This window comes from Bos indicus, chromosome 11 (genome assembly GCF_029378745.1).
Source record: "Bos indicus isolate NIAB-ARS_2022 breed Sahiwal x Tharparkar chromosome 11, NIAB-ARS_B.indTharparkar_mat_pri_1.0, whole genome shotgun sequence".
Lineage (NCBI taxonomy): Eukaryota > Metazoa > Chordata > Mammalia > Artiodactyla > Bovidae > Bos > Bos indicus.
The window spans coordinates 19,787,982-19,811,883 of NC_091770.1; the positions used below are offsets into that span (position 1 = coordinate 19,787,982).

The 23,902-nt window shown below is 39.7% G+C and overlaps 1 non-coding gene across 1 annotated transcript; it reads right to left on the bottom strand.

Moving 5' to 3' along the window:
- Positions 1–9,267: 9,267 nt before the first annotated feature.
- Positions 9,268–9,374, bottom strand: LOC139186032 (U6 spliceosomal RNA). Its single transcript, XR_011569601.1, has one exon. It is a non-coding gene; the product is annotated as a U6 spliceosomal RNA (small nuclear RNA).
- Between the last annotated feature and the right edge of the window lie 14,528 nt (positions 9,375–23,902).

The following is a 23,902-nucleotide window of genomic DNA, read 5'->3' on the forward strand; positions in this document are numbered from 1 at the left end:
TGAAACTGTACCACTGTGATACACCATACACAAATTTCAACTCAAAATGAATTAAAGACTTGAACATAAAACCTGAGACCTTAGAATTCCTAGGAAAAAAAAGAGAATTTGCTTCTCAACATTGCAGTATTATTCACAATAGCCAAGACTTGGAAGCAACCTAAGTGTCCAACCATGGATGAGGGAAAAAGAAGATGTGAGATATACACATACACACACAGAGGATTATTATTCAGCCATAAAAAGGGAAATCCTGCTGTTTGTGATGACATGGATAGATCTTGAGGGCATTATGCTAAGTGAAATAAGTTAGAAAGAGAAAGACAAATACTATACAATCTCACTTATATGTGGAACCCAAAAATATTGGACTCTACCGAAACAGAGACAATGGTAGTTGTCAGGGGCTGAGTAGAGGAAACGGGGAGATGCTGATCAAGATGTACAGTTTTTTTTTAGTTCAAATGTATAAGAAATAGTACAGCACAGAGACGTTCTATATGCAGGCTGAGTGATATTCCTGCATGGGTTGGTGGAGCTTTTGAGACTCCAACAAGATAATGATGTAAGGGTCTCAGCAAAGGGCCCCATGTCTAGGAGAATGGGGGCAGGAGAGTGAGGTGGGCTGAACCAGGAGGCTGTGTCCAGGTCACCCAGGGGCACTAGAGGACTTTGCTTTTTGCCAGAACAATGTGAAACAATTACAGGAAAATGTACAAACTTTTGATTGTAAGATGAGTAAGGTCCAGGAATCTGGTGTATAGCACAGTGACTTTAGTTAACAATACTGTGTTATAAAGCTGGAAGTTACTCTGAGAATCGAGCTTTCATATTCTCACCATAACAACAAACTGGTAATTGTATTAGTTAAATATATATTATTGTGGTAGACATTTCACAATATATACATGTATCAGAGTCACATTGTACACCTTAAACTTACACAGTATGTCAATTATATCTCATTAAAGCTGGAGAAAATCCCCTAACTAACCAAACAGAAAGAAAACCCAGTGAAGTGTCTTGCTATGTTCTCAGGTCACCCTCGATGTTTGAATGACTGCTCCAGTTTCTCTCTTACTCAACGTAAAGGATGAATTTTGTGAGTTATTCTAGGAGATCACCACTAGGAGATGCACAAGACTCAAGGAAGTCAGAGAAAGCAAAGCTAGATGATTTTTTTTGTTCCAGGTTTATCTGAGTTTTGCAGGCTCCTTTTGTTCTAAATCTATTGAAAACTGAGGGCAAAATATTGGTTTCGCAGATCCCATTAACTCCCCAAAGTGAAAAAGTGGTTTTGCCCTTCGTTTGACCTAGTGAAATAGATGGAAGGAAAGGGCAAACCAGACTCCCTGTGATAAGGATAATAATAAATGTAGCACTTGATTCCTTTTAGGGAGATGTGAACACTGTTTTGCCCCTTTACTATTTGACCAGGAGATGATGATGATAGCAATGCAAATGGCTAACATTTATTGTGTTTTTACTTTGCTTCCTGCCAACAAATTTATATCCTTTGTTACCTTTTGTTCCCATGTACATTGTTTCAGTTCATAGATACACAGTGTTATTATCTGCATTTTGCAGATGAGAAAACAGAAGCCTAGAGAAGTCAAGGAACTTAACCCAAGTTACCCACAAAGTAAGCAGCTGAACTGCAATTTAAACTCAAATCTCTGACCCCAAAGCTCTGACCCCTTAACTCTAAAGGGGTTGAACTATAAACTATCAGTTCAGTTCAATTCAGTCGCTCAGTCGTGTCTGACTGTTTGTGACCCCATGAACCGCAGCATGCCAGGCCTCCCTCTCCATCACCAACTCCCGAAGTCTACCCAAACCCATGTCCATTGAGTCGGTGATGCCATCCAACCATCTCATCCTCTGTCGTCCCCTTCTCCTCCTGCCCTCAATGTTTCCCAGCATCAGCTTCCTGGCTGTTTTCCCAACTTGATAAATGAGAATACATGTGATAGAGGTTAAGCCAGTTACAGGACTTGTGCTGGGCTCCAGATGGCTCACGGAGATGTCTAGACTTGGTGTTCATTCTCCTGATCCAGAGGTTTCCAGTTCTTTGTCGTGTAGGCTCATCTGAAAAGGGACATGAGGGAATAAAGAGGAAGAGGTGGGACTTTTTGGTAGGGATACACTAAGGGGATCTTAACACAGAGGAAAAGCCAGAAGGCTGATGGTTGGCATACCCTTCTATCATCAGGTCCTTGTGGGCTACAGCCACCTTGACCCTGGCTTGGGTCATGAACTAACTGGAGACTGTCTACATTTTGGTGTTGGGTAGAACAACCCACTCCAGTGATCTTGCCTGGAGAATCCCAGGGGTGGGGGAGCCTGATGGGCTGCCGTCTATGGGGTCGCAGAGTCAGACACGACTGAAGTGACTTAGCAGCAGCAGCAGAATAAGCTGGGGCAGATGGGGCAGCTTGAACAAAAATGTGTAACCTTGTCTGACCCCTCCTGGCTTTGGAACTGCCTGGTCAACAGTGGGTGGCAGCAATTCCTTCCTGGAAGGGACAGGTGCTTTGGGTTCCTTTCTGCCACTCTTGCTTTATTTTGTCCATAGTGCTGGAACACAAAGTTTGATGATCTTATTATCTTATTCCTGTGTTTGTAGGGATTTGTTTTACTCTGCCTAGTCTTCTATCCCCTTGCTGCTTGTCTTCATGAGAGAGGCTCACAGTTGTCGCTCAGGCAACCTTCACACTTACCCCACCACATCCTTGCCATCATAATCAGCTGCCTTTGCATGGAGACTTCACCCCCACAGTGATCCAAGACTTCACCCCCACAGTGATCCAAGACTTTGCCCTCACAGTGATCCAAGACTGAAGCTTGGCAGAGCCTCCTCCTGTGGTGGGTTAAGACACTGTCCCAGGGGTCTCTTCTGTAATATACTGCACTGAACTACAGGGAGAGGTGGCATATTTATCTTCTCTGGAGGGGATGAGGGGACAGACTAGCTAGTTGAAATCCTTAATTCTCTGGGAGGGCTGCTCTCTGATAGAGAGGAGTGGATTCTGGGGCAATGAGAAGGGGTCCCCAGTATTTCTATCTGTAAATTATGAATGAGAAAACCAGGCTCTAAATCCTTTCTTCCTTCCTTTCTTCTTCTTCTTTTTTTCTAATAGACTTGTAGGCACACAGGCATGTATTTCAGTTACAGTCAACAGTTTCGGTGACCTTTGTAACTTAAAAAACTATTGGACTATGGGAGGTAGTAAAGCTAGAATTAGAATAGAGCTGGCTCAACTAGTGTATAAACCATTCTGGCTGCCAGTTTCGTTTTCTGAAAATTAAAGATTTGGACAAGGAGAACTTTTGGACATTTTAAGACTTGTTAATTCCAACATTCTATTTTGGGGAAAAAGTGGAAATTTCAAGCTGACTTTTGGGGTAAGACAATGATATAAATCTTTAAAAACATAAAGTGGAGAAGGGTGTGGGGGTGGGTCTTTAATTTCCTGGATTTTCGTGGATTCAAAGAGTCAACTCTTGTCACAGCCACCTACGGGGTATAACCCATTATAGGTTTCTAAGCTGAATCCACATAGAATACTCTTCAGACTTGTGTGGTAGTTGTACAAAGCTGACCATTTATAACCTGCTGGGGCTTACTTATGTGTCTTAAACACTCTTAAGACAAATAAATTGTCCTAGTGGTCTATATTTGGTGCCTATTTTTTTTTTTTTGCATCCCAGTGTACAGAGCTGGACTGAGCTGGCTGCTTGTTCTTGATGCAAATAAATATAATGGCCCAATTGTCTCCTCATGCCAGGGGGCGGACTTTGAGCACACCCAGAGCCCTGTGGGAGCCCACAGAAGGGAGGTGGCTATTTGGACATTTAGTCTGTAATGGAGACAAGTTAACGATCCTGCCTGGGGCATTCCAGAGCTTACTTAAGGATAAAATTGGACTCAAATTCTTCACCAGGGCTTGTAAGTTCTGTGCAATGCAGGATGGGGTGAGAGTGTAGTTAAGCACACATCCTAAAGGCATTTTAGCCTGTGAGGAAATGGCAAATCCCCTCTGTGATTTGAAAATCCCCTCTATTTTAGTATGTGGCAAGACATTGCCTTGAAAACACTGACTGCGCTGTGAGGCAGAGGGGATCAGACAAAGGCATTAGTGACTTGGTACACTTTTTGGCAAATGATGAAGCAAGGCAGGGCCTTCAGATACAAGAGGGACTAGGTTAGGAATGAGAGAGATCCATGGAAAGAACAGGTAAAAAAGAGGTGAGGGAAGAATGTACACCGCCAGGAGTGAAGTCTGTTGTAAACGGCGTATGAATATGGGCTTACCTGTAGTAACAGATACAAGCATAAAGTTAATAATTGGAAAAACTGGGGAGGCAGGTATATGAAAACTCTATACTTTTCCCCAAATTTCTGTAAACCTAAAACATCTTCCTCAATAGAGTCTACTACTTAAAGAGACAGAGGAAGAGAGAGAGAAGGGAAAAAGAAGAAGAGGAAGAAGAAAGAAGAAGGAAAGAGAAGAAGGCTGTGGGAAAGCAGAGAGCCCTTGTCTAGGGTTGATGTGTTAAGTCTAATTAAGTGGAAAGCAGAGAAGTTTCTCAATGAGTTGGAGAGATAAAGTAGAACATACCCTTGGCAGGAGAGAAAATGCAACGTTGGTTAGAATTTCCACAGGATCAAGGGAGCTGGGCTGCAACAAGATCAGTGCACTCAGAGAGGAGAACTTGCATCTGGCATCAAAAAGGACCATCATTCTGTGAAACTGAGTGGGAGCTAGACCTCAGGAGAAACACGTGGATGGTCCGATTAGCAACAGTAATGACACTCAATTCAGTTCAGTAGCTCAGTCGTGTCCGACTCTTTGTGAACCCATGAATCGCAGCACGCCAAGCCTCCCTGTCCATCACCAACTCCCGGAGTTCACCAGGACTCACGTCCATCGAGTCAGTGATGCCATCCAGCCATCTCATCCTCTGGCGTCCCCTTCTCCTCCTGCCCCCAATCCCTCCCAGCATCAGAGTCTTTTCCAATGAGTCAACTCTTCACATGAGGTGGCCAAAGGACTGGAGTTTCAGCTTTAGCATCATTCCTTCCAAAGAACACCCAGGGCTGATCTCCTTCAGAATGGACTGGTTGGATCTCCTTGCAGTCCAAGGGATTCTCAAGAGTCTTCTCCAACACCACAGTTCAAAAGCATCAATTCTTCGGTGCTCAGCCTTCTTCACAGTCTAACTCTCACATCCATACATGACCACAGGAAAAACCATAGCCTTGACTAGACGAACCTTTGTTGGCAAAGTAATGTCTTTGCTTTTGAATATGCTATCTAAGTTGGTCATAAGTTTCCTTCCAAGGAGTAAGCGTCTTTTAATTTCATGGCTGCAGTCACCATCTGCACTGATTTTGGAGCCTAAAAAAAGAAAGTCTGACACTGTTTCCACTGTTTCCCCATCTATTTCCCATGAAGTGATGGGACTGGATGCCATGATCTTCATTTTCTGAATGTTGAGCTTTAAGCCAACTTTTTCACTCTCCTCTTTCACTTTCATCAAGAGGCTTTTGAGTTCCTCTTCACTTTCTGCCATAAGGGTGGTGTCATCTGCATATCTGAGGTTATTGATATTTCTCCCAGCAATCTTGATTCCAGCTTGTGTTTCTTCCAGTCCAGCATTTCTCATGATGTACTCTGCATATAAGTTAAATAAACAGGGTGACAATATACAGCCTTGACGTACTCCTTTTCCTATTTGGAACCAGCCTGTTGTTCCATGTTCAGTTCTAACTGTTGCTTCCTGACCTGCATACAGATTTCTCAAGAGGCAGGTCAGGTGGTCTGGTATTTCCATCTCTTTCAGAATTTTCCACAGTTTATTGTGATCCACACAGTCAAAGGCTTTGGCATAGTCAATAAAGCAGAAATAGATGTTTTTCTGGAACTCTCTTGCTTTTTCCATGATCCAGCGGATGTTGGCAATTTGATCTCTGGTTCCTCTGCCTTTTCTAAAACCAGCTTGAACATCAGGAAGTTCATGGTTCACATATTGCTGAAGCCTGGCTTGGAGAATTTTGAGCATTACTTTACTAGCGTGTGAGATGAGTACAATTGTGCAGTAGTTTGAGCATTCTTTGGCATTGCCTTTCTTTGGGATTGGAATGAAAACTGACCTTTTCCAGTCCTGTGGCCACTGCTGAGTTTTCCAAATTTGCTGGCATATTGAGTGCAGCACTTTCACAGCATCATCCTTTAGGATTTGAAATAGCTCAACTGGAATTCCATCACCTCCACTAGCTTTGTTCGTAGTGATGCTTTCTAAGGCCCACTTGACTTCACATTCCATGATGTCTGGCTCTAGGTAAGTGATCACACCATTGTGATTATCTGGGTCGTGAAGATCTTTTTTGTACAGTTCTTCTGTGTATTCTTGCCACCTCTTCTTAATATCTTCTGCTTCTGTTAGTTCCATACCATTTCTGTCCTTTATCGAGCCCACCTTTGCATGAAATGTTCCCTTGGTATCTCTAATTTTCTTGAAGAGATCTCTAGTCTTTCCCATTCTGTTATTTTCCTCTATTTCTTTGCACTGATCGCTGAAGAAGGCTTTCTTATCTCTTCTTGCTATTCTTATCTCTTCTTGCTATTCAGTAATGACACTAGTGCGTGCTAAGTTGCTTCAGTCGTGTCCAACTCTTTGCAACCCTATGGACCATAGCCGACCAGGCCCCTCTGTCCATGGGATTCTTCAAGCAAGAATGTTGAAGTGGGTTGCCATGCCCTCCTCTAGGGCTCTTCTTGACCCAGAGCTCGAACCACAAGTCTATTACATCTTACTCTTTGGCAGGCGGGTTCTTTACCACTAGCGCCACCTGGGAAGCCTAATGATACTAGTAACTGTCCCTTATTAAGCACTTTACCCTTGGGCTTTCTTGGTGGCTCAGACGTTAAAGAATCTGCCTGCGATGTGGGAGACCTGGGTTTGATCCCTGGGTTGGGAAGATCCCCTGGAGGAGGACATGGCAACCCACTCTAGTATTGTTGCCTGGAGAATCCCATGGACAAAGGAGCCTGGCAGGCTACAGTCCATGGGGTCACAAAGAGTTGGACATGACTGAGCGACTAAGCACAGCACACTGTTTTGTTAAGTAATCCTTCCCTTGAAAACCCACCACAGTGGGCATTGTTTTTTTTTTTTTTAATCTCCACTTCTTGAATGAAGAAGTTAAGTAACTCACCGAGGGTCACACAGCTCGCAAGTGTCAGGGCCAGGGTTGGAATGAAATTAACTAGTGTTACAGGCTGAGTCCTAACTGTTGTGCTTTATTCCTTGAGAGTGGCTCTCAGAATAGTTTCTTGCTTCAGAAGCATACTTAAAAGCTCTTAGTCAGGGTGCCTATCATGAAATTGTGCTTTTAATATTTTGCCTCTCTGATTTATTTCTGTGGTAGAAATAAATCAGAGAGGCAAAATACCTCTCTAATAATTCCCACATACCTCCTTATGCTACAAAAAACTTCAGTTGTCTGATGACCTCTGTTTGCTTGTGCTGGAGAGAAACACAGGATGAACTATGCTGTCAAAGAAAGAGGCAAAAACAGTGGCTTTCTTTTTTTTTTTTTTTTTCATAGTGAAAAATCAATCCCTGTTTGTTGTAATCAATTTTGAATGATAAGCATAAAGAATAGGCCCATGGTTATTATTCCTAATTTTGAAAGGGGAACAGGATTCCTTCTGACAGCTGTGTGTGGTTAAGCACGTGCAGTAGATTTACTGAGCCATGACGTGTGCCCAGCATTGGACCTGGTGTGGAGGAAGGAAAAATATACCAGGCCCAGTCCCTGTTCTAAAGGAGATCATGATCATGACAAATGTGTGGAAACAAAGAACTCTACTTTGCGATAAACTTGCAACTCTGTTTAATACCCACATCCCATGCAGTTCACACCACTTCTGACCGCTGAGAACTCACAGGCTGGAGGCACCACGTCTTCTAGAATACATTGTAGCACCAGATCACAGCTGCTGAGTCTTCATTCTGAGTCAATATCCTGGTGATTTACATGCTGAACGAAAATGGCCCAGATGAGGAAGTCAAAGCTGCGTGCAAAACCAAACCCACACATACTCCTGGTATCACGCTTCGCTCACACCCCATTCTTGGCTGCCTCCCGTCTTGGAGAGACATAGAGAAGGAGGCGACTCAGACCCTGATGGATTCAACTTCAAGTCACTCTAGATGCAGAGGGTTTGTTCTGTGCCAGATGTGATGATGACAGGCTGGGTCCTGGGGAGCCAATAGGATTTGGCTCACCCAGCCATGGAGTTCCCAGATGAGTCAGTCCTAGCTTATCCACCATGCCTTCTATTGAGGCCCAAAAGAATTACCATAAACCCATGGTGACTCGAGGAGTGGTGTTCTCAGAGACTTGATGTGAATGCAACCTTTCCCTCAGAGTTCACAGGGACCAGTACTGAACAGGTCAGCCACATGTAATCCAGACTAACGTGTCTAGCTGCCAGCCACAGAGCTGTGCAGGCAAGAAGACCCGTAGGTACACACTGGACATGCATATGTTATCAGAGACTTGGGTGGTTGCTCACTCCTCTAAACTGATTACCCATAATTTGGAAGTATACTGCTCATGTTGAATAATTCATTTAGCAAATATTATTATTTTTTTTTATTTTTAAAATTTTAATTGGAGGCTAATTACTTTACAATATTGTAGTGGTTTTTGCCATACATTGACATGAATCAGCCATGGGTGTACATGTGTTCCCCATCCTGAACCTCTCTCCAACCTCCCTGCTCAGGGTCATCCCAGTGCACCAGCCCTGAGCACCCTGTCTCATGCATTGAACCTGGACTGGCGATCTGTTTCACGTATGATAATATACATGTTTCAATGCTATTCTCTCAGATCATCCCACCCTTGCCTTCTCCCAGAGTCCAAAAGTCTGTTCTTTACATCTGTGTCTCTTTCATTTAGCAAATATTATAAACTGTTTTGTATCATACACAGTTTTAGGTGCTGGAGATATAGTAGTGAACAAAATGTTAGCCATTGTGCATGTCAATTTTATCTCAGTAAAGTGTTTTTTTTTTTATTTTAATAATTTTATTTTATTTTTAAACTTTACATAATTGTATGTTTTGCCAAACATCAAAATGAATCCGCCACAGGTATACATGTGTTCCCCATCCTGAACCCTCCTCCCTCCTCCCTCCCCATACCATCCCTCTGGGTCGTCCCAGTGCACTAGCCCCAAGCATCCAGTAAAAAATATGGAACGCTTCACGAATTTGTGTGTCATCCTTGCGCAGGGGCCATGTTAATCTTCTCTGTATCATTCCAATTTTAGTATATGTGCTGCCGAAGCGAGCACTGTTTTTTTTGGTTTTTTTTTTTTAATGTAGCCATTGTGGATCTTACATTCGAGTGTGTGTGTGTACGCGTCTGTGTGTGTCTATGTGTGTGGGTGTGTATGAGAGACAGAGAATCATTCAATCAGTTAAATGTCTAGCATTTTAGATGATAAGTGTGATATAGAAAAATTTTAAATGGACAAGAGGGGAAGAGGATGGTCTTGGTATCTGTGAGGTGGCAGTTTTCAATAGAGAGACATTCAATGGAAGTGATTAAGTCGTGTGATCATTTGTGGAAGAGCATTCTAGGGACTTCCCAGGTGGTAAAAACCCGCCTGCCACTTCATGAGACATTAGAGAGCAGGTTCGATCCCTGGGTTGGGAAGATCCCCTGGAGTAGGGCATGGCAACCCACTCCAGTGTTCTTGCCTGGAGACTCCCATGGACAGAGGAGCCTGGCTATAGTCCATGGGGTTGTAAAGAGTTGGACACGACTGAAGCAACTTGGCAGACGCATGGCGCACATGCATTCCAGGCTGAGTAAAGAGCAGAGGCTCTGAGGAGGGGCTTGGATAGTATATTCAAGGACCCCAGGGGAGAGTGAGGGAAGGGCAAAGAAGGGAGATGAGGTTAGAGAGGCCAGACTGGCTTTGGCTTTCCCTGTGAGAGAAAAAGGGAGCAACTTTAAGATTTGGGAGGGTGTTACATGATCTGACTTTCATTTTAGAAAGATAAAGCTGGATGCTCTGCTGAGAAAAGACTGGGGAAGGGGTCCAGGGTAGAAGTAAGGAGATAAATTAGAAGCTATGGTAACATTCTGAATGACAGACGATGAATACTTGGACCACAGTGGTAGCAGTGGAGGTGGTGACAAATAGATGGATCTGGATACATTTTGTAGGTTGTGTCAATAGGATTTCACAAGAGATCAGATAGAAGATGTTAGAGAAAGAGAGGAGTCAAGCGTCTGAGCAGCAGGAAGGGTGAACTTGATGTTAACTGAATATGTGGAAGAAAGGGGAGGAGCAGACTTGGGGGCAGATATCAGAAGCTCAGTTCAGCCCATGTAAGTTCGAGATGTTTATGAGACATCCTAATGGAGATGGCTATTTTATACAAGTCTGGAGTTCAGAGGACAGGTCTGGGCTAGAGATAAATTATGCTTTGCCAAAGAGGGGGGGTATTTACAGCTATAAGCCTGGATGAGATCACCAACGTGGTGAGTGTAAACAGAAGAAGCCAGCACAGCTTCTAGGGCTCTGCCTTCATTCCAACCAGTGCAGGCACACGAGGGGCATGGGCTTTCCTTTAGTTGTGTAGTTGTCCCACGGGAGTAAGACTGTCTTCAGCTTTTACCCTCTGCTTGAATGAATGGTTATTTCAGCACGGGTGGTCAGGACTGGCTGGGATATTAGAGATCATTTCAGGTAGAATCACCTTATTTTGGAGATACAGAAGCTGAGCCATAAAGAAGTAAATTGCTCTCTGTACTTAAGCTCACTGTAGAAGGTGTGTGTGTGTGTGTGTGTGTGTGTGTGTGTGTATACTGTGGTAGGCATGGAGGTGCTCCCCAGGTGTTGGGTGTCTTCTCCCACTTGCTAAGCAGGTAAGTGACCCTGCCTTTTTTCAGTTGTGGACTCCTCCAGAGTCATTGGATCTGAGAAGTGGAGGTTAGGCTTTGGAGCTGAGATGGGGTCAAACTTTAAAGTTTGCTTTTATCCCTTCTCCTCCTTTTGAGATGCAAGTGCTCTTAGATTCTGTAACAGGTTCTCTTTGAGAGATGATTAGATCTTGCATCTTAAATACTTGGGTGGATCTTGTATTTTCTGTGCTAATTCTTTCAGGAATAATTGCACTTGAAATCTTTAACCTTCCACAGTGGAGTGGAAGACTTGGCAGTGCTGGGGTTGCAGCTGAAGGGGTGACTGATAGAGTTGTATAAAGCACTCAATTCATGGTCTTTCCCTTATACTTCCCTGAGATATGGAAAGCATACAAGAGTGACATGAGATGGGCTGCTTTAGCCTACATTATGAACCACACTACAGAGATTCTGGGCACCCAGGGCTGGAAGCTAGGAGCTTAAATCAGGAAATAAAACAACAGTAACAGAATTTGTGGTTAAGACTATGTATTGTTTACATGCATTAACTCAATTATTTAAAACATTCCATAAAGGGAGATGTCATTTTCTTTATTTTACGAATGGGGAAATTCAGGTTCAGAGGTAGTCAGAAGACAAATAACTAGAGAGGAGAAGAAGCAAGTTTTGAACTCTGGCCTCTAAGACTATACAAAGCCACACTGAGTAGTAGCTGTAAAAGGATTAAATCTATTACATATCACGAAAGCATAAGCTTTGAAACAAAACAGTTGGTTTTAAATCCTGGCTCTGCCATTTACTGGGTGTGAGATCTTGGGTAAGTCATGTAGCTTATCCTGGGTTTCCTGTGAAGGGTTGCTAGGAAGATTTAATGAGATAATGTATGATTAAGACATAGCATGGTGCCTGTTTACCTCAGCTCGTAAAGAATTCGCCTGCATTGTAGGAGACTCTGGTTCAATTCCTGGGTCAGGAAGTTCCCCTGGAAAAGGGATAGGTTACACACTCCAGTATTCTTGGGCTTCCCTGGTGGCTCAGACAATAAAGAGTCTGCCTGCAACGCAAGAGTCTTGGGTTTGATCCCTGGGTTGGGAAGATCCCCTGGAGGAGGGCATGGCAACCCACTCTAGTATTCTAGCCTGGAGAATCCCCACAGACAGAGGAGCCTGCTGGCCTATCCTCCACGGGCTTTCAAAGAGTCAATCAGACTGAGTGACTAGGCACATAGCACATGGTGCCTGGTGCTTTGTACGTGATGAATTAATGGTAGAAATAGCCAAAATTCCAGTTGCCAAGAGGCTGGGCTGCAGCCCGATCATCCCCTGGGATGATACTGGTTATTTAGTGTGAGCATCTGCATGAACTGGTTGATGCTTATGGTCTGGAGGGTTCAGGAAAGACTTGAGTCTTAACTAGGGCCTTCAAAGATGGGTAGAATTATTTTTTCACTGAGAATCAAAAACTTACCAGAAAATTTCATCATTCATTTTTCTGCTATCAATTCATTTTGAAAAGTGTTTATTAGGTGAGAAAATGTATTAGGCATTTCTTTTTTTGAACTGGTTAGCTATACATTTTGGGGGCTTCCCAGGTGGAATAGTCATAAAGAATCTGCCTGCCAATGCAGGAGATGCAGGAGACATAGGTTTGATCCCTGGGTCGGGAAGAGACTTTGGAGCAGGAAATGGCAACCCACTCCAGATTTTTTGCCTGGGAAATCCCATGGACAGAGGAGTCTGGGGGGCTACAGTCCATGGGGTTGCAAAGAGTCGGACATGACTGAGCATGCACGCACAGCTATACAATTTGAAGAATCTTTAAATAGAAAATATTTGGGTCACATTTTAAACAGAAACCCTGAAAGTATAATCCATTAATTTAGTTCTTTCACTGCCTGACAGTTTCAGGAAAAGAGAAAAACTTTTCTTGATTTATTGTTTTATATATTTTAGTCAGGACTAAAAATGGGCTCTTGATATTTTTACTGGTCTCTTTAGAATATCTTGTGTAGAAGATTTTCATGAGGAATTCATCTCCTCAATTTTATCAATCAGTTGTAAAACAAAAACTATTTAAATAGTGAAAGGGTTCCTGAACCCAGTAAACCTGTCAGGCTGTTAGGGCTCTGATAATGACGCTGGAGTTAAATATATCAAAACTGTTGCAACACAAAGCAAATTTTCTCCTTAGGGGGCTCACAGCTGGCTTATTTCGAATTTACTGAGGTTTCAGACATTCTGCTGAAGTCAATTTAAATCGCCCTGACTCACTCTCCAAAGTGTACATGTGGGTCTTTGTGATTGTTGTCAGTGTTAAGATTCCTAGCTCTTTCCTTTGCCAGCCTCAGGGGACCCCTCATCTCTGTGTTTTTGAGGTAACCACAAGAGCTGAGCTCACATTTGTAATGGTAATGGACTGAGCAATCAAGAAGTTGGAATTATCAGGATGGATAAAAGGGCAAGACCCAACTCTGTATGACTAGAAGAGATGCACTTGGAATATAAAAATACCAAGAGCTTGAAAATAAATGACAGGAACAAGATGTACCATAAAAATGGCATATGAAGGCTGAGGTGGCTATGATTAATATCAGATAAAATAGATTTCAAGAAAGAATGTTGCCAGAGATAAAAAGGAATGATAAGGAAAACAAACCAAATATAAATGTGTATGTCCTTAAAAATAGCCTCAAAGTATAGAAAGTAAAAATGGGCATAAATATGGGGAGATATTCCAGAATATTTAGTAGGAGATTTTATTAACGGTCTCTTACGAATTTATAAGATGACTAGCCAAAAGTCAGTAAAGACAGAGGACCTGAACACATAATCAACTATCTCAGCCTAATTGATAATTATAAGATCTTTCACACAATAACTGCAAAATAAACATGTATTTTAGGGCACAACCCACATTTGTTTTATTGTAGATGATTTATTTACCAATATGTACCATATTGGGGCCATACAAAACCTTACTAAATTCATAAGGACTGAAATAGTACAGATATATTCTTTGACCACAATAAAATTAAATAGAAGCCAGTATTAAGATGGGCTTCCCAGCTGGCGCTAGTGGTAAAGAACCTTCCTGCCAATGGAAAAGATGTAAGAGACATGGTTCAGTCCCTGGGTTGGGAAGATCCCCTGCAGGAGGGCATGGCAACCCACTCCCGTATTCTTGCCTGGAGAGTCCTATGGACAGAGGAGCCTGGAGGGCTATAGTCCATAAGGTCACAGAGTTGGACATGGCTGAAGTGACTTAGCATGCAAGCAACATTAACATATCTGGGTGAATCCCAAATATTTTGCAATTAAAAACCATGTTTTAAAATATTAATGATCCAAAGAAAAAGTCACAAAATAAATTAGAATATATTTTAACTCAGTACCACATATCAAAATTTGTGAGTTGCAGATGAAGAAGAGTTTAGAGGGAAATTTATGGTTTTAAATGCTCATAATAGGAAAGAAAAAAAAAAAAGAGCATGATGTAAGGTGCCACTTAAAGACACTAAAGAAAAAGAAGAGCAAAGTAAATCTAAAGTGTGTGAAAGGAAGAAAGTAATAAAGACAAGAGCAAATATCACCAACACAGAAACAGATGATTCAAAAGTAGGCTCTTTGAAATGACTAGCAAAATGGATATAAACTCCTAATTAATTAAGGAAATAAACATAAATCACCAATACTGGGAAAGAAAGAGGAATTATCACTATAGATCTTACAAATCTTAGAGCAAAAGTAAGAGAATATTCTGAAAAAAATGTATGGCAATAATTAGATATTTTCGATGAAATAAATTCCTTGAAAAATACAACTAAAATTGATATAAGATGAAACAAAATGTGAATAGTTTCTTTAGTAATGGAATGGAATTCATTATCAAAAATCTTGCTACAATGAAAAAACTTCAAGCTCAAATGGTTCACTGGTGAATTCTATGTACTATTCAAAGGAATATTAACCCAAACTCTTTTGAATAAAGGAGAATCTGTTCTAGCTTGTGTTTTGAGGCCAGCATAACCCTGATACCCAAACTTGAGAAAGAGAATAAAGAAAAAACTCCCCCGAACAGACCATTATTCCTTATAAACCTGACTGCAAAAATCCTAAGATTTAGTAAATTGAATCCAATACTATATAAAAAGGATAATACAAAATTGAAGCACTGATTTTAAAATTTGTATAGAAATGCAAATGAAAAAGCCAAAGCAAATTTAAAAAGAAAACAAAACAAAGTTCAGGGGCATATACTACCTTATTTTAAGATTTACTATTAAGTTAAAGTAATTAACATTATAGTATTTGTGAAAAGAGAGTCATATAAGATCAATAGAAGTAAACAGCTCAAGAGTAGGGAATAGAGTCCAGAAATAGTTGTACATAAGTATGTTCAACTAGTTTTCAGCAAATGGTGCTGGAGTAACTAATCTCCATAGGAAAAGAGAGAGCATCAGCCCTTATTTTTTTCCATACACAAAATTAACTCAAAATTAATCAGACATAACTGTAAAAGCCAATAATATAAAAATTTTAAAAGAAAACATGAAAGAAAACTCTCTGACTTTGGGTAGCAAGAATTTCTCAGAACACATGAAGGTCAAACCACAAAAGAAAAAAAATGATAAACTGGATTTCATTAAAATGAAAAACTTTTGCTTATCCACACACACCATTAGGAAAATAAAAATGCAGGACATGGAATAGGAGAAAATTTTTGCAATGCATATATCTGACAATGCATATATCTGATTCAGTTCCAGAGGATATACAGAGTTCATCTTGCAACTGAATGATAAGATGTACAACTCAGTTTTAAAAATGAGCAAAAGATTTGCACATAGAAATATAAAATGGTTCTATTTTGGAAGAGCACACAGTGTTTTAAAAAGTTAAACATATACTGATTTACCAACCAGATAACTCTCCTAGGCATTAACCCAAGAGAAATAAAAGCTTGTATACACAAAGAGGTTTGTACACAAAATGCACGTAGCACCATTATTCATGATCACCCAAAGCTGAATGCCACCCAAATGTCCACTGGTGTTTGCTGATTGGAAAAGCAAAATGTGATATACCAGCAGAAAATTACTATTGATAAATTACTCAGCAATTAAACAGAATGAACTCCTGGCAGATGTAATCACATGGTTGATCAAGTCATTATGGTGAATGAAAGAAGCCAGATGCTAGATTACATATGGTATGATTATATATATTTTATAATATATATATAATATGTATAAAATTATATACTTTATATATAAAATTCTAAAAAATATATAAAATATATATAAAACTCTAAAAATGAAAACGAATCTATAGTTATGAAAAGTGGAGGCTGGGGTGAAGAGAAAGAAGAACCTTTCAAAGTAATGAAATGTTTTATGTTTTTTGAAGGGTTGTTTAGAGCATATATATACAGTTGTCAAAAGTCATCAATTCTAAACTATAAGTGGTTTATAATATTTAAATTATACTTCAATAGATTGATTTAAAAAAAGAAATTCTTCAAAGCAAGAAAAAGAAGGTATTAACAAAGAGTGCAATTGATAGTTCAATCAATTAATAAAATAATAGATGGCTGAATCTGTACCACAGTCCTTTAATTAATAATTAATTTTTATTTTCTACCATTGATATCATGAAATTCCATGTTAGAATAGTTAACCTAATGAATAAATTAATGAATTACCATGTATATCAACATTATAATAGAAACCCCACAATCAATTTAAAGATTTCAGAGTTAAAAAACAGAAAATATATTAGTGATTAAAACCAACTGACTTTTGTATATTGAGAATAAAGGTTAAAAACCCTGCAATGAATTATTTGCAGATAAATGTTTCTAAATGGTACTTGAAAATCTTTTCTTGTATGTCTTTTTTAAAAAAAAACATAAAATCATAAAAACAAATTCTTAAATTTTTAAAAACATGAAATGTAAGAATTTTAATATTGGGTCACAATAACAGTTTTTGATACCAGAACACATAATTAAATTTCATCTATAGTTTCATAAATATTTAGACCTAATTCAAACATGCAAATATGGTGTTTTAAAAATCATTTTGAATGTTTTTACATGTGTGTGTGCAAAGTCACTTCAGTCCTGTTCACCTTTTTGTGACCCTATGGACTGTAGCCTGCCAGGCTCCTCTCTCCGTGGGATTCTCCAGGCAAGAATACTGAAGTGGATTGCCAAGTCCTCCTCCAGGGGATCTTCTAGATCCAGGCATCAAATTTGCACCTCTTATGTCTCTTGCATTGGCAAGTGGGTTTTTTTTTTTTTTTTTTTTTTTTTTTTACCACTAGTACCACCCAGGAAGCCCCTGAATGTTTTATAAGTCATTTAAAAATCTATATGTCAAGAATCATATTTTATGTCATATAATTAACTTCAGCATTCTATCTTTGTTAAATGGCGAACAGATGGATGTTTTCCTTGATTTATTAAAAACATTCAATATAGTGATAAAATCTATTTAATGCAACTTTAGTAATATAATGATCTACATGAAATAGATGTAATAAGTAGATACCTGGGAGATATCCTCTAAACTCTTGGAATCTCTAGAGTGATAGAAATGTCTCTGATACTCAGGATGGGACCCTCAGATGATACCTAGTAATTTATGATAATGAAGTGACTTAGGCTGGGGTCTGGTCACCCAAAAAGATCAACTGTATGATTAAAAGGTTCGGGCTTTGAGCTATTTATCATCAGCCCAAGTTCCATAATAACAGTCTGATCTCTGTTCCACAGAGGGGTGGAGAAGGAGGTACATGGCCAATGATTCAATCAAACAGGCCTCTGTAATGAAACCCTAAGAAAATCTCTGGAAACTGAAGCTCAGTTGAGCTTCCCTGGTTGGCAGTATCCTTTGAGGACTGTCACACTTCAATATCAGGAGGTAATACATCCCTGAAAGTGACTGAAGCTTCACATTTGCAACCCTTTCAGAAAACTTACCCCTATGCAGCTCTTCCTTTGGCTGATTCTAATTTCTGTCCTTTTGCTCTAATATAACAGTAAATGTAGTGTTTCCTAAGTTCTAGTGTTACTAAAGCTGAAGAAGTCTGTGGGGCCCCCAAGTTTGTAGCTAACTGGTTTGAAATGAGAGTGACTTTCGGGACTCCAAACTTATGACTCTTGTCTTTTTTTTCCCTAAAGATTTTTTTTTTTAATGTGAACCATTTTTTAAAAAAGTCTTTGCAGAATTTGTTACAATATTGATTCTGTTTCATATTCTGGTTCCTTGACTGCTAGTCCTGTGATCAAACCCACAACCTCTGCATCGGAAGGTGAAGTCTTAACCACTAGACTGCCAGGTAAGTTCCATGACTGGTGACTTAAGTGAGGGCAGTCCTCTAGAGAACTGTGTCCTCAGAATTTTTAGTTTGGAGAATTCTTTGCAAATAATTTAATTTAAAAATTGTTCACATAAAATACAAAAATCATACAATGTTTTTTGAAAATTCCCAGGAGAGATCCCTAAGATAATATGTACATTGTATGAAAAGGGTTTAAAAGTAAATGGGCAAATGTAACCATTGCCCAGGGAGAAGCAGATTCTCAGCTCCATAATGTAAATGTGCTGCTACCTCCTCAGTTGTGTCCGACTCTTTGCAACCCATGAATCGCACCACGCCAGGCCTCCCTGTCCATCACCAACTCCCGGAGTTCACTCAAACTCACGTCCATTGAGTCAGTAATGCCATCCAGCCGTCTCATCCTCTGTCGTCCCCTTCTCCTCCTGCCCCCAATCCCTCCCAGCAACAGAGTCTTTTCCAATGAGTCAACTCTTCGCATGAGGTGGCCAAAGTACTGGAGTTTCAGCTTCAGCATCATTCCTTCCAAAGAACAACCAGGACTGATCTCCTTTAGAATGGACTGGTTGGATCTCCTTGCAGTCCAAGGGACTCTCAAAAGTCTTATCCAACACCACAGTTCAAAAGCATCAATTCTTCAGCGCTTAGCTTTCTTCACAGTCCAACTCTCACATCCATACCTGACTACTGGAAAAACCATAGCCTTGACTAGATGGACCTTTGTTGGCAAAGTAATGTCTCTGCTTTTGAATATGCTATCTAGGTTGGTCATAAGTTTCCTTCCAAGGAGTAAGCGTCTTTTAATTTCATGGCTGCAGTCACCATCTGCACTGATTTTGGAGCCCAGAAAAATAAAGTCTGACACTGTTTCCAGTGTTTCCCCATCTATTTCCCATGAAGTGATGGGACCAGATGCCATGATCTTAGTTTTCTGAACGTTGAGCTTTAAGCCAACTTTTTCACTCTCCTCTTTCACTTTCATCAAGAGGCCTTTTAGTTCCTCTTCACTTTCTGCCGTAAGGGTGGTGTCATCTGCATATCTGAGGTTATTGATATTTCTCCCGGCAATCTCGATTCCAGCTTGTGCTTCCTCCAGCCCAGCGTTTGGATGGCTTTGTGTGTGTGTGTGTGTGTGTGTAGATATTCACATTATTTCATGGCTGTGGTGGCCATATGCTATTTTAGCTTATTATTGTTGTTCAGTCACTAAGTTGAGTCCAACTCTTTACGACCCCATGGACTGCAGCAAGCCAGACTTCCCTGTCCTTCACCATCTCCTGGAGTTTGCTCAAATTCATGTCCACTGAGTTGTCCATTGAGCTGTCTAACCATCTCGTCCTTTGCTACCCTCTTATCACTTTGCCTTCAATTTTTCCCAGCATCAGGGTCTTTTCCAATGAGGGTCTTTCCAGTCAGGGTCTTTTCCAATTTCTTCACGTCAAGTGGCCTTACTTAGTCCTGGAGCTTCAGCATCAGTCCTTCCAATGAATATTCAGGGTTGATTTCCTTTAGGATTGATTGGTTTGACCTCTTTGCCGTCCAAGGGATTCTTAAGAGCCTTCTCCAACATTACAATTCAAAAACATCAATTCTCTGGTGCTCAGCCTTCTTTATGGTTCAACTCTCACGTCTCTACATGACTCTTGGAAAAACCATAGCTTTGACTGTGTGGATCTTTGTCACCAAATTAATGTTTCTGTTTGTTAATACCCTGTCTAGGGTCATTGTCTATTTGTCATTGCTTTTCTTCCAAGGAGCAAGCATCTTTTAATTTCATGGCTGCAGTCAGCATCTGCAGTGATTTTGGAGTCCAAGAAAATAAAATCTGTCACTGTTTCCACATTTTCCCCTTCTACTTGCCATGAAAGTGATGGGACTCAATGCCATGATCTTAATTTTTTGAATGTTGAGTTTTAAGCCAACTTTTTCACTCTCCTCTTTCACCCTCATCAAGAGGCTCTTTAGTTCCTTTCACTTTCTGCCATTAGGATTGTATCATCTACATATCTGAGGTTATTGATATTTCTCCCAGCAATCTTGATTTCAGCTTGTGATTCATCCAGCCTGGCATTTCTCATGGTTTATCCTGTATATAAATTAAATAAACAGGGTGACAATATACAGCCTTCACGTACTCCTTTCCCAATTTTGAACCAGTCCATTACATGTCCAGTTCTAACTGTTGCTTCCTGACCTGCATGTAAGTTTCTCAGGAGTCAAGTAAGGTAGTCTGATATTCCCTTCTCTTTAAGAATTTTCCATTGTTTGTTGTGATCCACACAGTAAAAGGGTTTAGCGTAGTCAATGCATCGGAATTTTTTCTGGAATTCCCTTGCTTTCTTTATAATCTATCGAATATTGGCAATTAGATCTCTGGTTCCTCTTCCTTTTCTAAATCCAGCTGTACGTCTGAAAGTTCTCAGTTCACGTACTGTTGAAGCCTAGCATGAAAGATTTTGAGCATTACCTTGCTAGCATATGAAATGAGCACACTTTTGTGGTAGTTTGAACATTCTTTGGCACTCTCCTTCTTTGGGATTGGAATGAAAACTGACCTTTTCCAGACCCGTGGCCACTGTTGAGTTTGCCAAACTTGCTAACATATTGAGTGCAGCACTTTAGCTGCAGCATCTTTTAGGATTTTAAATAGAATTTAAACGGTAGTTTATTATTCCCCTTCTATTTTTGTAATAGACTCTAATTGCTGTTCAGAATTTACCCATCCCCTTCTTCCAAGCCCCTCATCCCATACATACCTCTGTTTCTGAGACATAACCTCAACTTATTTCAGATCTGGAGTGTCCCCATTTAGGTTTAAAATCAGTACGTTCCTTTCCCCTGACCACAGTGATTGACTCATGTGACCCATTTTGGTCCAGTGAGCTGTGGAGAGACATTTGATAGGTGCCTTTGGGAAAGAAATTTTCTTGAAATCTCAAAAAGCCTTCCTGAAAAGACACTCTTTTTCTGCTGGATGTTAAGAAGAAAGTAAGTCACTCTCGGTATTCATCTCCCAACCACAAGATGAAACCTTGGGATGAAGAAGATGATGAGAGAGACAGTCTTTGGTATCAATATTGAACTTCTACATCAAGCCTCACCTGAAGGTCTTGTAACCTCTGAAACTCTGGGTTATGATGGTCAACGCATTCCCTTTACTTTTGCAGTCAGTTTGAATCAGCACTTTCTATTACTTGCATACAACATCTTTCTGAGACAATTGTTCAGTATGGAAGGTGATGATTGTTTTGGTAGGGAATATTATCAAATATAAAATAATATCATTCTTACAGTAGAGAAATATGTGATATATTGGATCTATGTGGTAGTTTAGGCACACTTGATCACTTCTGGCCCCCCATCCCCCACCCTGCCCCAAATCCTTTGAAAAGAAAGAAAGATATATATATGCACTAAAGACTAGACCCACCACAATCAAGGAAAACAAGGGCAACATCAACACATCAGAAATTGTGAAGAATTTCCTGGAAGATGGAGAGTAACAGGATTGAACTGATAAGGGTTGAGAAAACTCCAGCCTAAAATACACAGAAAATGGCCATGGAGACAAGAGCAGGTCCTGAGAAATTTTTAAGAGAACAAAGAGCATTTAAGGGACTATATAGCAATAGGCTGATTATTATTACTGAACAGGGGGCAGTTGTGTCCACAAACCCCTGGTCATAGGGGTGGGGGCATGGGAGAGGGGCATAGATTCCAGGCTAAAACACCAAGATCTGCTTGAACACAAGGGCATAAAATGCTGCTTGGGAAGGGCTCCTCAGAATCTGGGAACCTTCTAGAGAGTGTATGTCAACCCTCCCATTCAAGCAATTTGGGGTGGGCATGAGTCAAGATCTCTACAACTGCAAAGCTATCCAAATAAAGCTTCCCAAGCCTTCATTCATAGAGGTGAGTGGGTCATTCAGGAATACCAGCTATAAAGGGAAAACCAATGGCAAGAAGGAGAAGATCAAAATGATTAAACAGATCAGTGGACTCTAGAGGAGACAGGAAATTCAGAAAACCGAAAAGAATTCCACCCTTAAAAGAATTCCACTTTCTATCTTTGGAGACATAAAACCACCCAAAGTATATTACATTTATTAAAAAAAAAAGAATAGGCAGCTATAAGAAAGTAGTAAATCAGAGAATGAGAGACTTTATGAATACAGAGAATAGGATTGTAAGAAAAATATTCAACACAAGGTGTAAATAATAGAATGATCTCAATTCAAAATTGAAATAGTCATCTGGAAATAAGAATGGGAGTAGGTGGGCAGCAAGGGGAATTTTTCTTTTTTCTTTTCTATATCTCAATGTTATTTGAATCTTTAAAAAGAGAAAGCATTAGTTGAGTATGAAAAGGAAAAAATTAAAACTAGAACTCTGACCCAATAGTTCTATTTTTGGTATTTAAAAAAATTAATTTTAAGATCACTCCAGATGCAGATTAAAATGTACATGAAAAGGTATTTATTACACTTTTATATTTATAACAGCAAAATTAAATATTACAAACAGACTAAATATTTAATAACAGCAAGTGGCTTAATAAATTGTTAGACATCCGTATGCTGTTATTAAAAAATCATGCTTTTGTAGAATATAGCTAAAGGTGGATAAAATTTGCAAAGTATATTGACAAAAATAGAATAAAAACTATACACAGTTTATTTAAGATAGAAACTACAACCAAATGTCCACTGTGATTATTTCTCAATGATGTCAGTTTTTATTTCTGTATTCTCTAAACTTTATTTTATGTCTATCACTAATTTACTTAGAAAATTCTCTTAAAAAGAAGAGGAAAGGAAAAGATGTGTTAACAATATGGTTGGTGTCCACATAGTCCTTCTGGGTCTCTCTCTTTGAGCTGAATATCTCATTTCATGTATGAGCTGGACTATAGAGAAACCCTAGATGGAAGAAGATTCTCTTGCTTCCAGCAAGAGAAAGTTATGTCTGCTCTTTTGTTTTTTGGGGGATTTATTTTGTTTTCATTCAGAGCAACATTGACATGCATTCACTCAAATAAATCATATTTATCTCAACCAACCCACTTAGTAAGAACAAAATCTTTATACACTCCTGTATGGGGTGACACAACCATTTTACACACATACAATCTATTAATATGTTTTCTAGTGAAAGAGTGTTGGCAAGTGTTAAGCTTTTCTCCATTTTTTTAAAGTCCACATCTAGCAGTTTAAAAAGTATGTGTGCATTAAAGCAGTTTGCAAACATATAGTTTTTCTTTGGTCTAAGTTTTATAAAATTCTAATTAAATGATGCTTTCTCACATTCTAGCTGTTTTTAAGAATTAAAGATGGTTTACTTATGGATTAAAAACATTTTATTTTTCTTTATGAGTTGCTATTTGATGTTTGCAATGCTCCTGCAACACAAAAGGATTCTACTCTGTTTTCCCTGAAGTAACTTGATTAGAATAACATAATCATCATCATAGAGATCACATTCATTTTGAGAAGTCCATTGAGACAGGTCATTGATTTATTTGGAACTGGTTTTTAATGTAAGGATTTGGGGCCACTCAACACACTTATGGAGGTTTATTTTCTTTGCAAATCCATTTGATAAATCA